The following is a 12,262-nucleotide window of genomic DNA, read 5'->3' on the forward strand; positions in this document are numbered from 1 at the left end:
GCATTTGACCGAGTGTGGCACCAAGAAGCCCTAGTAAAATTGAAGTCAATGGGAATCAGAGGGAAAACTCTACAGTGGTTGGAATCATACCTAGCACAAAGGAAGATGGTAGTGGTTGTTGGAGGCTAATCATCTTAACCCCAGGACATTGCTGCAGGAGTTCCTCAGGGCAGTGTCCTCAGCCCAACCATCTTCAGCTGCTTCATCAATGACCTTCCCTCCATCATAAGATCAGAAATGGGGATGTTCGCTGATGATTGCACAGTGTTCAGTTCAATTTGCAACCCCTTAGATAATGAAGCAGTTCATGCCCGCGTGCAGCAAGACCTGGACCACATCCAGGCTTGGGCTCATAAGTGGCAAGTAATATTTGCGCCAGACAAGTGCCAGATAATGACCATCTCCAACAAAAGAGAGACTAACCACCTCCCCTTGACATTCAACAGCATCACCATCACCATCTATCTTGTTATGGTCACTCTACCCTAAAGGACCCCGCACAACAAGATTATTAATTAACCCCTTCTCATTCCATCTACAAGGCACATGGAATGAGAAGGGGTTAATTAATAATCTTGTTGTGCGGGGTCCTTTAGGGTAGAGTGACCATAACAAGATAGAATTCTTCACTAAGATGGAAACTGAAGTAGTCCAATCCGAAACTAGGGTCCTAAATCTGAACAAAGGAAACTACGATGGTATGAGGAGTGAGTTGGCTATGATAGATTGGGGAGCTTCATTAAAAGGCATGACGGTGGATAGGCAATGGCTAACATTTAAGGAACAAATGCATGAATGCAACAATTATACATTCCTTTCTGGCGCAAAAACACAAAAGGAAAAGCAGCCCAAACATGGCTAACAAAAGAAATTAAGGATAGTATTAGATCCAAAGAGGAGTCATATAAAATTGCCAGAAAAAGTAGCAAGCCTGTGGATTGGGATCAATTTAGAATTCAGCAAAAAAGGACCAAGAGATTGATTAAGAGGGGAAAAATAGAGTATGAGAGTAAACTTGCAAGGAACATAAAAGTGGACTATAAAAGCTTCTACAAGTATGTAAAAAGAAAAAGATCAGTGAAGACAAATGTAGGTCCCTTACCTTCAGAAACTGGAGAATTTATAATGGGGAACAGGGAAATGGCAGAGCAATTAAACAAATACTTTGGTTCTGTCTTCACGGAAGAGGACACAAATAACTTCCCAGAAATGCTAGAGAACCAAGGATCGAGTGAGAAGGAGGAATTAAAGGAAATTAGTATCAGTAAAAAAAAATAGTGCTGGAGAAATTAATGGGACTGAAAGCCGATAAATCCCCAGGGCCTGATAATCTGCATCCCAGAGTACTAAAAGAAGTAGCCATGGAAATAGCGGATGCATTGGTTGTCATCTTCCAAAATTCTATAGATTATGGAACAGTTCCTGCAGATTGGAGGGTGGCAAATGTAACCCCACTATTTAAAAAAAGAGGGAGAGAGAAAACAGGGAACTACAGACCGGTTAGTGTAACATCAGTAGTAGGGAAAATGCTAGAGTCCATTATAAAGGATGTGATAACAGGACATTTAGAAAATATCAACGGGATTAGACAAAGTCAACATAGATTGATGAAAGGGAAATCATATTTGACAAACCTACTCGAGTTTTTTGAGGATGTAACTGGTAGAATAAATAAGGGAGAACCAGTGGATGTGGTGTATTTGGATTTTCAGAAGGCCTTTGATAAAGTCCCACATGAGAGGTTAGTGTGCAAAATTAAAGCACATGGGATTGGGGGTAATATACTGGCATGGATTAAAAATTGGTTAATAGACAGGAAACAGAGTCGGAATAAATGGTTCTTTTTCGGGGTGGCAGGCAGTGACTAGTGGCGTACCACAGGGATCAGTGCTTGGGCCCCAGCTATTCACAATATATATCAATGATTTGGATGAGGGAACCAAATGTAATATTTCCAAGTTTGCTGGGATCGTGAGTTGTGAGGAGGATGCAAAGAGGCTTCAAGGCGATTTAGACAAGCTGAGTGAGTGGGCAAATACATGGCAGATGCAGTATAACGTGGATAAATGTGAAGTTATCTACTTCGGAAGGAAAAACAGAAAGGCAGAGTATTAATTAAATGGTGATAGATTGGGGAATGTTGATGTACAAAGGGACCTGGGTGTCCTTGTACACCAGTCACTGAAAGCAAATATGCAGGTGCAGCAAGCAGTTAGGAAGGCAAATGGTATGTTGGCCTTCATTACAAGAGGATTTGAGAATAGGAGCAAAAATGTTTTACTGCAGTTATACAGGGCCTTGGTGAGACCACACCTGGAGTATTGTGTGCAGTTTTGGTCTCCTTACCTAAGAAAGGATATACTTGCCATAGAGGGAGTGCAGCGAAGGTTCACCAGACTGACTCCTGGGATGGCAGGACTGTCGTATGAGGAGAGATTGGGTCGACTTGGCCTGTATTCACTTGAGTTTAGAAGACTGCGGAGAGATCTCATTGAAACATATAAAATTCTGACAGGGCTAGACAGACTGGATGCAGGGAGGATATTTCTCCTGGCTGGGGGATCCAGAATGAGGAGTCACAGTCTCAGGATACGGGGTAGGACATTTAGGACTGAGATGAGGAGAAATTTCTTCACTCAGAGGGTGGTGATCCTGTGGAATTCTCTACCACAGAAGGCTGTGGAGGCCAAGTCACTGAATATATTTAAGTAGGAGCTAGATAGATTCCTAGACAAGGGCTATGGGGAGAGAGCGGGAATATGGGGCTCGATTTTCGCACCCCCAAACGGGTGCATTCGTGGCGGGGGGCTGCAAAAATTGGGGATTCCCGGGGCGGGTCTGGAGCCCGGCTCCAACCCGCCCACTTCCGGGTTCCCCAGTGACGCGCTGACCTGCGCGCGCAGCCCCCGCATGTGGGACTCCCGCCGGCAACTAAAGCCAGCGCGGTTCCACTTAAAGTACTCATTAAGGTATTTCAGGTCGTTTAGAGACCTGATTAACATGACATTTTAGGAGGGGTGGGATTTTGCAAACAACTAGGACTGTTTCCCGTACTGGGGGAAACACTCCCAGTTCAAATGGACGTGTTGCAGCCATCAGCCTGTGGCAGCTGCGAAAGTCCATTTGACAGGTGGGGGGTGGAGACCCTCACTCATTGCAGGAGGCCACTCTGTCACTTGGGACAAAGTTTGGCCTCCACCACCCTCCTCCTAACAATAAAATTCACCAACTTGCACACTTACCCCAGTGTCCAGACACATGTACCTACCTTGCGGACCCCCTCAAATGTACATCTTCCGGATGGGGGCCTCCATAGCTGCAGTCATGACCTCCTCGGAGGACGAACAGCATCACCAGCCTCGCCAGCCACGCCGTCCACCTCTGACACGTGGAGCTCCACAACACAGTGCTGTGACACATCCACCTGAACAGCAGGAGGGAGGGCAACCGCAGAGAGAGATGCGTCGCAGATGGCACTATCCTCGCCACAGGGTCTACAGACTGAGGCTCAGCTTCCTGAACCTCCCTGAGCAGCATTGCACACGGAGGCTCAGAGTCATTCAACATGTAGTCGTGGACATCTGCAGCCTCCTTCATGCCGAGCTGCTCCCGGCTGGCCCGAGCACCATCTTCTTACCTGTCGCTGTCAAAGTCGCCACTGCCCTCAACAACTTCTCCTCCGCATCCTTCCAGGGTGCCACCGGGGACATCGCCGACGTCTCTCAGTCATCTGCATAAAGGAGCCCTGCAAATACATCTACACCCACTATGCAGTGACACAATGGGTGGGATCAGTTGTGGGTCTTCATAGTGATCCTCAGGAAAGGGCATTATTGCACAAACCAGACAAGATTTGCAGAGATATGGCAGTGGTGGTGACAATATAATATGTAATGTGAGTTAATCAGAAATTAATTATAGGTAAACACCATGACAAACCCTCAAACACCCTTGTGCATCCCCTTCATGCTCACGACACGTTTGCCTTACGCTGCCTACTGCACATATGTGATGCATGCCCTGTGGCTGCAGCACAGGTAGTGGCAGGTTGAGTGAGGCTGGCCGTGAAAGAGATGCATGAGAGGGTGAGTATGAGATAGAGCCATGAGATTGTATGAGGATTGGGTTGAGTGGTAGTGGTGGGATGAGTACTGGCGAGGTGAGTAAGTGCAGGTAAGATGAGGATGAGGTTTGAGTGGGTGTGAGGGGTGATGTGATAGAGTAGTGTTGGCAGTGCAGAAGGAGTTGTGGGGTGGGGGCGGTGATGTGGCAGACGGAGTGTAGGGGAATGAGTAAGTGGACTCACTTCGGCTGACCTACTTAGATCATTGAAGCGCCTCCTGCACTGTATGCAGGTGCGCGATATGTTGGTGGTGCAGGTGACCTCCTCTGCCACCTCGAGCCAGGCCTTCTTGGTGGCAGAGGCAGGCCGCTTCCTCCCGCCCGCCGGGGGGAAGATCTCTGTCCTCCCCCTCCTCCTCACCCCATCTAATGATACCTGGAGTGAGGCATCATTAAACTGGGGGCAGCCTTCCCCCTGGGCTGCTTCATGCTGTAATTTTTCCTATTTGTTGCAGCATCAGTCAGTGGAGGACTGCCCCTTTAAATAGAGCTCCTCCAGCTGACAGTCTATGCTGCGCATGCGCAGTTTGCCCACTGTGCAGCTTTCCAGCGGGAAACCCGGATGCACAGTTAAGTGGATCCAATTAGCCTGCAATTCCGTGCGGAGCACCCCGATTTCACTGGGCGCGTTACCCACGCGCCCAGTCGACCCCCCGCTGCGAACCCACTGCCCTCCTGATATTGGGCCCATGGTATTGCGATAGAGGATCAGCCATGATCATACTGAACGGCGGAGCAGGCTCGAAGGGCCGAATGGCCTACTCCTGCTCCTATTTTCTATGTTTCTATGTTTTAATCAGACGTTTGTTAGAATTCTGAATTCGCTACCACAGCCCATTGTTGAAGCAGAATCCCTACAAATTCTTTAAAAAGAAAATCAGTTTGTGGCTTCAAAAGAAGCCAGGAGAGAACCAGTGAATTAATGGACCCCTTTTCAACAGTGAATCAATAAATCCATCGAACAACAGGCACCAGTAAATGGGAAAATAAGTAAGGGGAGCGAGTACCACCAAATGAATAAACAGCACCAGGCATTGGGCATACCAGTGAATCAACATTTTAAAAGGAGAAGCAGAAACATACCTTTTATGAATCCATCTATCCAGGTTTGTGAGGATCCTAACTTGGATGCAAAGCCAGGAGGAGAGGCAAAAGAGCAGAGTGATGAGGCTTTAAGTTGGTCGAGCCATCAGGGGAGTAATTCTTTGGAGACCTCGTCCAGTGAGCAGTGTCAGAAGGAAGCCTGGGCTTTGCCAAAAGGAGACAAGGGCTGGAAACCCAAGATTATGGAGCAGGTCTGGATACCAGATTTAGGCAGCAGGGGGCGCAGGGCTGTTTTTTTTTAACATGTAGAATCATGATCTCGTCCCCACCTGTGTCCCTTTCTCTCCTGAACAACTTCTCTGCTCCCCCTGCCTCTCTCTTTTCCCCTGGAACTGCAGATGAAAGGACGAAGGTGGATAGGCCAGAATGGTCAGAAAATAAATCAAGCCAGAGCCTAAGAATAGGTCAGGATTTGGGGAGCAAGATTTTAAAGAAGACCAGAGGTCAGGGCCAAAAGACCACAGATTGAGTCAGGGAGCAGCAGTTGGGAAAAAAAGAACAGCATGCCAAGGAGAAGCAGAGGCCAGAGCCAAGAGGCCGAAGAATGGGCTGGGGATCAGGGAGTGGTACACAAGTCAGAGAGAAAGCAATGATTTCAAATGGCCGGTACACCTCAAGAAAAGGAGCAGCAGGCCCACCAGGAGCAGCTGAGCAGGGAGGGACGCAATTAGGCAGTGACCTGGAGGACAAGAGGCCAGAGCCAAAAGGCTGAAGAATCGGTCAGGCCTATTTTTTTGCCTACACTAATATGGCAGGCGGCGTACACCCAGCTTGTAATGAGCATGTGTTTCCTGTCTGCCATGTTAGAGGCTTAGGCGCCCGTTTAGTGTCCTATAAACAGGCGCGCGCCATCCAATTTCTAGGCCACCATGTCCAATGCCACGGGAGATTAACTAATATTTTTTAAATGTCACTACTGTGTGCACGTCCTGCCTGTGCCACTGCTGAGATTGTGTAATTATAAGTATTGATAAGTATACATAAGCAGCTTCCATTATAATAGGAATTTAGAACAGAAAACATTAACATATATATTACATAAAATAACACAATGTATGACTTTAATATCAGGACTGCGTTACGTCTGTTCACCCTGGTCCAACTATCCCCACCCATTAACCTTGTATCACCTGAGGACTACAATTGGTCTTGACGCACTGTGTCCAACAAGTGGGAGGTTGACTAATTAAGCTGTGCAGAGGTAAGATTTTTATTTTTTATATATATATTAACACACACACACACACACACACACAGCAGTTAATCTCCCATGGCATTGCACAAAGGGAGTGAAAACTAAGTGTAGCGTTCAGCTGAACGGGTTCAGAGCCAGGTGATAATTGGACCAGGATTATGCAGACATAATTCAGTCTCCAGTTTTAAGTAATGTATTCTACTGAAAAAGGCAATGCAGCTTGTTATGTAGAAGATCATTCTGTTAGACAAATCTTTGCTAATGCACTTGGAGATGTTGAGCAAATATTTCCCACAATCCAATGTGATTTCCTCCAATGAAAGCTCTTGAAACATCTTGCATATTCTTTCTGACTCTTATTAGATCAATCAAATTCAGCACCGATTTGCAGACCTTTATTACCTAATTTTTCTCATTATTCAGTCAGCAGCAAGCTGATCAAAGTGGAATAGACCGGTTCCATGAATAAATGGATCCATTGCATATTTCCAAATCTGATTGGCTTCTGAAGTACATTAAATGCAGCAGCTTTCACTGTTCCCAAAATCAGTGAGTGATTGAAAAGCGTTCAAAAGGCAGTTAGAGTCTCTGACTCTCATGTATGTTAATAAAAGGAATTTGTTGTTCAATAATGCTGATCAGATGAGGGACAGCAGAGACTGTCATTGTGCTTGCCAACAGCATAACGTGATTGTTCAGCTTTTCTGGACTTTTGATCAGATCCTAGACTCCCTTTCTTTTATGTTCAGCTCATCGCCCTTTCCTTGTTGTGGAGATGCCGGTGATGGACTGGGGTTGACAATTGTAAACAATTTTACAACACCAAGTTATAGTCCAGCAATTTTATTTTAAATTCACAAGCTTTCGGAGGCTTCCTCCTTCCTCAGGTGAACGAAATGAAATCCTCGAAATGAAATCGCATTTATAATTCACAGAACAATGCTTGGTGATTACAGACAGTTTTTTCAACTGCCCGTTGCCAAGGCAATCAGTGTGCAGACAGACAGGTGTTACCTGCAAGGTCTCAGAATATACAAATCACCAAAAAAAAACAACAAACAAAAAAAAACAGAGATAGAGAGGTAGAAACATAGAAAAGACAGCAACTGACCCGTTATATTAAAAACAGATAACATTTTTCGCTGGTGGGGTAACGTGTAGCGTGACATGAACCCAAGATCCCGGTTGAGGCCGTCCTCATGGGTGCGGAACTTGGCTATCAATTTCTGCTCGACGATTTTGCGTTGTCGTGTGTCTCGAAGGCCGCCTTGGAGTACGCTTACCCGAAGGTCGGTGGATGAATGTCCTTGACTGCTGAAGTGTTCCCCGACTGGGAGGGAACCCTCCTGTCTGGCGATTGTTGCGCGGTGTCCGTTCATCCGTTGTCGCAGCGTCTGCATGGTCTCGCCAATGTACCATGCTCTGGGGCATCCTTTCCTGCAACGTATGAGGTAGACAACGTTGGCCGAGTCACAGGAGTATGAACCATGCACCTGGTGGGTGGTGTCCTCTCGTGTGATGGTGGTATCTGTGTCGATGATCTGGCATGTCTTGCAGAGGTTACCGTGGCAGGGTTGTGTGGTGTCGTGGACGCTGTTCTCTTGAAAGCTAGGTAATTTGCTGCAAACGATGGTCTGTTTGAGGTTGGGTGGCTGTTTAAAGGCGAGTAGTGGAGGTGTGGGGATGGCCATAGCGAGGTGTTCGTCGTCATTGATGACATGTTGAAGGCTGCGGAGAACATGGCGTAGTTTCTCCGCTCCAGGGAAGTACTGGACGACAAAGGGTACTCTGTTGGTTGCGTCCCGTGTTAGTCTCCTGAGGAGGTCTATGCGATTTTTGCTGTGGCCCGTCGGAACTGTCGATCGATAAGTCGAGCGTCATATCCCGTTCTTACTAGGGCGTCTTTCAGCGTCTGTAGGTGTCCATCGCGTTCCTCCTCGTCTGAGCAGACCCTGTGTATTCGCAGGGCCTGTCCATAGGGGATGGCCTCTTTGACGTGGTTAGGGTGGAAGCTGGAAAAGTGGAGCATCGTGAGGTTGTCTGTGGGCTTGCAGTAGAGTGAGGTGCTGAGGTGCCCGTCTTTGATGGAGATTCGTGTGTCCAAGAAAGAAACTGATTCTGAGGAGTAGTCCATGGTGAGCTTGATGGTGGGATGGAACTTGTTGATATTATCGTGTAGTCTCCTTAGTGATTCCTTGCCGTGGGTCCATAGAAAGAAAATGTCGTCGATGTATCTGGTGTATAGTGTTGGTTGGAGGTCTTGTGCAGTGAAGAAGTCCTGCCCTTTCCTTGTGTCAGCACAGCTTGAAGCATCTCAGCAATGTAACTGCATGGATCAGATGTTATCAGGTTTTTGAGACAGGCTGAATAGTCTAATCTTTTCTGAGAAAATTCCAAGGGAACCCAGACATTGGAGCTGAGATGAACCAGAAGGGTGATGAATAACTGGGGATAAAGAACATTTATCAATGTTTCTGAATCAGGGTTACAAAGCATTTTATTAAAAGCACAGATAAAAGCTAAAGGCTGCTGAATTTGTCATGCCTTTGCTGTTATACAGTAATTTTGAATTATCTAATATGTAATCATTTCAGGTTGTGGCTAGTGTGTTTTCTCTCTGATTTCCATATCATTATTGTACTTTTAAAATGAAATCGGGCACATAGGGCAACAGGATAGAACCACTGGCCCATTCTGTGAAGCCAGAATGGAGAAATAATGCAGCACTGCATGTGTCACGTGTGGCTGAGTAATTGACTAATTTATTGTACAGAATCTTGATTATTCCAGGGACATTTGTAAGGCTAACTCCGCATTTTCTAATGAGGACATTCATGAAAATAAGAGTCATGCAAGAACTACTGAATTACTGGTCAGTAAGTCATTTTTAAAAAATCAAGAGTAGAATGTTCAACTGGTCATGAACCATTAATTTTGATGGAAGTTTGCTAATATCAGTCAGTGCATGTTCAAGTGGACTCAGTTGTTGAATATAATTTAGTCCAACATTGATGGCCATTAGATGGTTCATTTATGTATCTTTCCAATTCAGTATTTTATGTATATTACTTTCCAATTACTTTACTTCCTTGCAGATTAGTAACTTTATCATCTTGCCCAATGTAATTTTTTTTGGGTGAGGGATATCAATTTTTTTTTGACTAATTTCAATCCCATCGATTCTTGCAGCAACGATCCCAATCCTCTGTAGTCGTTCGCTCAGATTTTTTTCCTGTTGCATCCTAATTTCTCTTTCAGCAGCAGGGTTCCAAAATCTATGTTGACTCTCCAGGTTTTTTTCTTGGTTGTGTTACTGATGTTCTTTACCTTAAAAACTAAGAATTTTAGTATTTTTCCAACGTTCACAGCGATTTTGTCGAGTAGGAGTGGAGGAAATGAGACAGCAAATTGAAGTGGGAATTGTAGAGACAAAAAAAAAAGCTGATTCAACAAATTATTACAGAATTATATGACTATTTGCTTCCTGTTGTCAAATCCCTTAGATATTGGGCTCTGTTCCATTTTGAACAGTCCCTTCTCTTTTTCCTGTGGTAGAAACTGTGTTTGCAGTTAACACTGCTTGCTCAAGAGTGCTAAAAGCCTTGTTCTTGATTTCTTTTGCTTCCTTACAAGCCACACTTGGTCTATTTCTCCAAAAGGAGTTTGTTCTTTAATTTTGACTGTAATTTCAAATTCTTCAATACAGTATCACAACAAAAGGTAAAGTTGTTTGCCTTTCTCTATTCTCACACTCTAACCTCCCCATTGTGTAGGTGGTAGAAATTAGAACCACTCTTAGTGGTAAGCACTTATTAAATTTCTCAAATTGCTGGAATTAATTAGTGTGAAATATGTAATTATTTTTCTTTAAATTCTTATTTTTGACTTTAGAAATTTTACTAAGAATGGCAGAGAAAAATTTTCCCAGTGGCCCCATTGCACAATGATTGGGTGACAATTTACGTAAGAAAAACCCAAAATAAATATGGACTGAGGAATTATAATGGAAAAAAGTATGACAAAAACATCAACAGGAAGTCATGTTGTGCATAGATGTTAAGATTTTTTAGATATAGACATGTAAGACAGTGATTGTGACAAAGCATGGTGCAACATTGTGTCACAAGTAACATGTTATGTTTTCAATAGAATGCTTGCCCATGTACCAAATTCAATATATTACATACATCTCTCTCTATAGTGTTAATGTCCTAAGCTTGAGAAGTTGCAATTTAAAAAGACATACTTCCATTCCCCTTCCAGCAGTCAAATAATGAAAGCCATGGTGATCTTTGGAATGCATCCAATTCTCATTATTGTGTACATATTGTCCCAGTTATGGTTTTGTCTATCATTGCCAGCATTACATGCAGAATTGAATAAATTTATTCAACTCTAAAATAATTCCTAACCTTTGAGATTTAAAAAAAATCCCAAAATTGTAATTGTGCAATGAAGTTAAGAGTTATCTTCTGAGTTAGTATCACAATACAAATCCAGTTTAATACCTGAAGTAATTGCTGAGGAATAATTTAACATTTGCAGTAATGCAAATATGACTTTTGCTCATTTAACCTGCATTTCTCACCTTTTGCTTGCAAGCAAAACATTTTTGAATATATTTTTACTGAACATGAACATAATCACTTGATATTAACAGATGTCTCCACTTATGCAAAAACTTGTGAACTTTTAACTTCAGTAAAAATGACTGTACATTCTCTAAAGACCAGGAGTACAATGACCGTCATGATCGTTGAACTAAAGTTGCTCCACAAAATGATAAACGTTAAATGATAGCGAGGAGGAAAGCTGCAGACTGCAGTAAGATATCAATGGACTGGTCAGGTGGGCAGAAAAGTGGCAAATGTAATTCAATCCAGAGAAGTGTGAGGTAATGCATTTGGGGAGGGCAAACAAAGCAAGGGAGTACACAATGAAAGGGAGGATACTGAGAGGTGCAGAGGAACAAAGAAACCTTGGAGTGCATGTCCACAGATCCCTGAAGGTAGCAAGACAGGTAGATGAGGTGGTTAAAAAGGCTTACGGGATACTTTCCTTTATTAGCCGAGGCATAGAATATAAGAGCAGGGAGGTTATGCTAGAACTGTATAAAACAGTGGTTAGGCCACAGCTTGAGTACTGCGTACAGTTCTGGTCACCACATTACAGGAAAAATGTGATTGCACTAGAGAGGGTACAGAGATTTACAAGGATGTTGCTGGGGCTGGAGAATTTTAGCTCTGAGAAAAGACTGGATAGGCTGGTGTTGTTTTCTTTGGAACAAAGGAGACTGAGGGGAGATTGAATTATGACGGGACTAGATAGGGTGAATAGGGAGGACCTTTTTCCCTTAGCAGAGGGGTCAGTGACCAGAGGGCAAAGATTTGAAGTAATTGGTAAAAGGATTAGGGGGGAGCTGAGGAGAAATTTTTTCACCCAGAGGGTGGTGGGGGTCTGGAACTCTCTGCCTGAAAGGATGGGAGAGGCAGATACCCTCAACTCATTTAAAAAGTACTTGGATGTGCAGTTGAAGTGCCGTAACCTACAGAGCTACGGACCAAGTGCGAGAAAATGGGATTAAGCTAGATAGCTCTTTTTCAGGCAGCACGGACACGATGGGCCAAATGGCCTCCTACTATGCCGTAACTTTCTATGAGCCAATGAAAACCAATTAAAAGAACACGAAAAATGCACAAGTATTGACACCTGCCAACGAACAATTAATTATTCTGATATGGAAAACACTGCTAACACAAAATGGATGAAGTTGCTTTTACTAAAACTGTTCAGCTTTAAAGAACTTGCCACATTTTACATATTTTCAATTTCTAAAATTTT

At 44.0% G+C, this 12,262-nt stretch overlaps 1 protein-coding gene across 3 annotated transcripts in view; it reads left to right on the plus strand.

Annotated features, from left to right (window-relative positions):
* The window catches only part of LOC137327924 (ATP-sensitive inward rectifier potassium channel 11-like), a 45,440-nt gene that overhangs the window by 15,434 nt on the left and 17,744 nt on the right, over positions 1 to 12,262 (plus strand). The window contains exon 3 of one of the 3 annotated variants that reach the window (XR_010964570.1): positions 6,298 to 6,427. The exons of the other annotated variants lie outside the window; for them this stretch is intronic. The gene's annotated coding sequence lies outside the window, so the exon portion shown is untranslated. The remainder of the gene's footprint in view (positions 1 to 6,297; positions 6,428 to 12,262) is intronic. 3 annotated transcript variants of the gene reach the window in all.

The sequence above is a fragment of the Heptranchias perlo genome, chromosome 12 (genome assembly GCF_035084215.1).
Source record: "Heptranchias perlo isolate sHepPer1 chromosome 12, sHepPer1.hap1, whole genome shotgun sequence".
Taxonomy (NCBI): Eukaryota; Metazoa; Chordata; class Chondrichthyes; order Hexanchiformes; family Hexanchidae; genus Heptranchias; species Heptranchias perlo.